Genomic DNA, 5191 nt, shown 5'->3' with positions numbered 1-5191 from the left:
CACACACACACACACACACACACACACACACACATACACATATGTATTCATCATGAGTGAAATATGAACCTACATTGCCATCTGCTGGCTTTAACACAAAACTGCAACTCACTTCAGATTAGTCCAGAATGGCCCAGTGGTTCCCAAAGTAAGGGTCGAGACCAAGATTTAGGTCATGGCTCATCAAGATGGTGTCCTTGGAAAAACAATTAGTCACTTTACATTAAAAATGCCTGCGCATCACATCTTTTCACCATGACTGTTACAGGGGATACAACCGAGTGTGATAATTTATTTAAAAATATTTTGATTGTTAAGACTGTTTTGTCATTGTACCTATTTAAAACATTTATAGGCAAAGTCTATAAATTAAAAACAGAGTAAAGAGCTTCTGTCACCGTATCAATATTGTGGGATGAAAGATTAAAATAAATTAGTGAAAAAAGTGTAGTTTTGCATATTAGTGAATTTGTGGATACTATTATGACCTCAGGCAAATCTATATAAATGTATATTTTTTAGTCTTGTTGTTTTTGTTGATTCTGACAAACATATTGTGTGGAACTGATAGTTAACTAATGAATTAATCAGCAAAAATTGTGACTTTTCCGTTTCCTCTGATCACATTGTGTGGAACACAAAGTCCCTGTCATGTTATAGCCTATCATTAAATAAAGTTTGTAGGCTAATGACTGTGGTTGTGCTTCACTGTATATTAAATCTTGTTCTTTTCTACATCTGTATTGATTATTCTCTCTGCAGAGATGTTTGTTTCATAAACCCGGTGTCTACTTTTGTAGAAATGGCAGCAGTGGTTACTGCTGACCTCCTGATCAATAATTCAGTCTCTCCGGCAGCGCTCATCAATAATAAATGACTGCTTCATTATTTGACGCCGGAACGTATTAGGAAGGTTAATGCGGCTCCGGATTCGTCAGACGAGCTGTCAGTCTTCCGTACGGGCAGCTAAAAGTCCCGCCCATCTGCTTGTTTCACTCGAGGCCTTGTAAAAATGGCGGTGTTGCAGGAGAAAGAAGCCGGAAGTGATATTGGCTTTCAACGTAATGATAAAACTCTGCGTAAAAAGTGGAAACTTCGCAAAAATGTATTAAAGAAACCTGTTCATTGGTCTCAGTTTACTGATTTATGTGTGAATAAAGCTGTACAAAGAATGTAACTAATAAATCAAAATAAATAAAATGAAATAAGAAGATACTTTGAGTTCTTTCAATCAGCTGGTCACTTTAATTCATCCTAAAATCCCAGTGGAAATATTACATATTTTATTCTATTATTTTGAAAACTTTAAAGTATCCCTTCACAGCACAAGATTATGGCAATATAAAAAGTTTCTTCTGACAAAAAGTGAAGGAATGACATGAGGATTTTTGCTAACACCTTTCATAATCAATACCAATTAAAGTACATCACAAATAAATTATGTTTCTATTTTTTAAATAGAAACATTTTTGTTGTAGACAAATAGAGCTGGAATACCTAATCAAAAAAGTAGGTATAGGAAACGTAATAATTTATATAGCGTGTAGTAAAAGCTTTTTATTGTGTTAAAGATGAGAACAAGTCCTTAAATTTCCGAGTAGAGAAAAAAATTGAATTTACAACAACAACAAAAACAACAACAACAACAACGATGACGATTTATTCTGAAACTGGCAAACAAAGAACTGTTAAAGGAGTTTGAAGAGGACAAATGAACACTTACCTAAATTGCAAAGAGCTTTTACTTTGAAGTGAAAAACCGGATGTTGTTGTCCTGAGACTTCCAGCTTTCACAGCGTCGGTGTTTCTGCGGGTGCTTAACGCGGTGGTTAGGAGCCGGATAGAAACCTGCAAAGGTAGGTTTTATATTTTCGGTACTACACTGAAATAACACCATTATTTACATTTAAATGTATTTAATATTTACTACCTGTTTGTCGTTCAATACAAATGATAAGTTAAATAAATTATATCCGAGCCTTTGAGATGAAACGATTCCTCTAACAGCTGTTTCTATTGTGAATAACGATGTTGTCCATAAAATCTGTTATCTGTGAATGAATGGAGGCCGCTGCTGCTTTTGTGGTTCTCATGGTCTTTATCCTGCGGTAAAAAAGGCTTTTTAATCGAGAAAAACGATCCAAAATGGTCCGAGACCGAAATTACAAACCAGGCGACATGCACATTAGGATTAACAAATAATAATATTATAACAATTAGATTCATCATTAAATTCCCAATGCCTATTTTTTCATTTAATATGCATGATAATGGGAACATTGTTAGGATCTAAACCATTACACTGAGCCATTATGGAGCTCCTGTGGAGAAGTAAAACATTTAAACAGATCTCACATATATGAWTTATCTTTTTATTCAAATTACAGTCAAACGAACAGCACTGCTCATCTAAAAGTAGTATCAAAAAGCAGAAAATATTTATCTTTTAACCTTATTTATACAACAGAGGATGAAGCTACTTTAATACATTTTAATTAACTGTATTTAAAGCTGAATCGTACAGTCAGCACTTTGTCTATTATAAGGAAATCAAAGCAAACACTAACAGGATAAAAATATTCTTTTAGTGTCTTCTTACCTGCAAAGACACATTGTGTTTTAAAAAGGGATAATTTTYATGTCTAAGTGTTCACATCTCATCTGCACATCCTGTGCTGACAGTGAACTCGCTGCCTGACCTGCAGGCAAAACTGACGTATCTGCTGTGTCACATGACAAGAAAAAAAAAAACAGTCCATCCATCCTCCATGTTGCCTGGGACAAACACTCCCCGACCCGTCAGACGCTTTAACACTGACACAACTCCTGGACCGTAAAATGCAGGATGAAGCCAAATATTTGTTGCACAAGCTGACTCAGAAATAGAGGCGAGGTTTTATTTTTTACTCCCATGTTGTCCCAAATTCACCTGCAGACTGCAGCATCAAGCAYCATCCTCCACATCCTGCCCGCTCTCTGTTTTCAGTGTAGAGGGGGAGGGAAGAGGGAGGGGGGAAAAATGGAAGAGATGCTATTTTTAGGTTCTCCTTCCTCTCATCTGCATCTCCCAAACGCTTCCTAGAAGAAGGAGGCACGTGATTGGAGGCAAAGGAGGAAAAGAAAAAGYTAACGTCTGACAACTGTGGAGCAGCTGAGTAATACTCCCGCTGTCTGTTTTCGTTAATTATTAATTGTTGCTTCACGTTTGCAGCAGGTTTGTGACAGACCGGTGAGCGATGTGTCAGGTCAACAGCTGGATACGCCGCGGAGGAACATCGGATTCAAACGAGACGAATATGACCCCTCGATTTTAGTTTTCCAGAATTGATGCAGGCGGTGCAGAGAGATGCTAAACGCCAGCAGCTTGTTGTGGGGTCAGAGGTCACCTGACAACTCTGAGACTACTCTGTCATTTTTCATCACGAGAGGGTCTCTGTCTAAACCTCTCTGGTATGAAAAGGCAGCAGGCGACATATTCCTTCAAGGAATGTTGGCCCTTTCATTCATTTTAAAGTGGTAGAAAATGGCTATGTCCTCCTCACTGCAAAAAATGAAATGTTGGATTTACTTAACCATGTTATGTTACCTGGTTCCACTTAACTGAGTTGAGTAAATTCAAAACAATATACCAGTTTTTTAGCCAAAGAACATGAGCATGTTGCTTTGAATTTACTCAACTAAGTTAAGTGGAACCAGGTAACATAACATGGTTGAGTAAATCCAACATTTCATTTTTAGAGTGCTGGTTCGGATGATGGAGACGTCTCTGTGAGTGTTTTTGAAAGAAGAAAGTGTCGAACTGATCTGGGATCAGTTGTGGATTAGCTGTGAGTCTGCAGGAAACCGGCTGATTCTGATGAAACGAGTTCGATGAGGCAGCACTTAGATCAGGATCAGTTGGGCTCCTGCAGGATGCCGGTCTGCTTTAGGGGACAGGTTTAGGAGGAGGGCTTGGTGAGGTCATCGTCCTGCTCTGAAAACACCAGGATTGAATTAGAGTGAAGGAAAAATATAAAAGATGCATTTTCTCTGATTAGGGAGAAAAAGAAATGGGTGTGTGTTGTTTCTTGGCAAAACTGATTTCTGAAGAAGTTATAACTGACTTTGATTACTGGGCAACAAACTGCAAAAAGAAAAGAAAAAGTCAAAAGGGGCAAAGATTTTGAGATTTTTCGCCTCTGAAGCTTTAATTCAACCTTTTCTGCTCGTTTTCTCCGTCTCTCATAATCCGTCCTCCCACTGACAYCACATCCAGAGGCTAATGTCAGTGTCCATTTGGCAGTTCAGGTAGCCGAGTTTAAACTCTCACATCACGTCCCCCCTGGCCATCAGTCTAGTCTCTGTGTCTTTGTTTTTTCCCTTTCAACCCACGAGAGAAGATCCCCATATCATCCTAGTCTGATGGGACATTTAATGTGAATTATTTCCTAATATTATTCTTTCTTCTGTTTTCAATATGCCGTTATAGCAGAGGTGGCCAAAATGGGGTCCGCAGGCCAAAATTGGCCCGGTAAGCCATTTGATTTGGCCCACCAGCAGTTGACCTGGCGAACTACAAGAGACATTTAGATTAGGTTTAAGCCCATATCTAGATTTGCATACCTTATAAGACCACATTTAGTCAAATTTTCAAAAGTCTCATGAGCTTACCCGAACATACGTTGAAATTTCTCCATGTCTATGGACTGAAAAAATAAATAAATAAATAAACCAAAACGAATGTGGGCCACCGCACTGGCTGCTAGCTTAATCATAAAAAAATAAAAACAACTTTAAGTATTTGCATTTTATGCATTATATTACTGCATTTGGCCCGCGGCCCTCAGATTGATTTTAATTTTGGACCTCTCGGAAAATGTTTGAGCATCCTCGCCTTATAGTGTTTAATCACAAAAATACAAACCTTAGACAAACTAAAATCAAAATTAAAGCCACACAAAGGCAGTGCAATAATCAAAATTGACATTGACAGAGAGGAGAAGGTAGAAATGACTCAGCCTGGAACTGAAAATATGGATGGAGGACAACAGAGCTGCTTCATGGAAGAAGAATCTCAGCTTAGCCTGTTAGCTTTAGCGTTAGCCACGATGCTACCACCATATAGCTCAGCGCTACACATTCTCCTCTCGTCACTGAGGTCCTCCATCCACATCACAGAGAGGGTAATGCAAAAATGACTCAGCTGCAACTG

At 38.4% G+C, this 5191-nt stretch overlaps 1 protein-coding gene across 1 annotated transcript in view; it reads left to right on the top strand.

Annotated features, from left to right (window-relative positions):
• Positions 1–1781: 1781 nt before the first annotated feature.
• Positions 1782–5191, top strand: part of rab3ab (RAB3A, member RAS oncogene family, b) — a 23214-nt gene continuing 19804 nt past the window's right edge. The window contains exon 1 of the mRNA XM_014010813.1: positions 1782–1856. The gene's annotated coding sequence lies outside the window, so the exon portion shown is untranslated. The remainder of the gene's footprint in view (positions 1857–5191) is intronic.

Source organism: Austrofundulus limnaeus, unplaced genomic scaffold (assembly GCF_001266775.1).
Source record: "Austrofundulus limnaeus strain Quisiro unplaced genomic scaffold, Austrofundulus_limnaeus-1.0 Scaffold73, whole genome shotgun sequence".
NCBI lineage: Eukaryota > Metazoa > Chordata > Actinopteri > Cyprinodontiformes > Rivulidae > Austrofundulus > Austrofundulus limnaeus.
The sequence above is the reverse complement of the archived record's forward strand: the minus strand, read 5'-3'. Positions and strand labels throughout refer to the sequence as shown.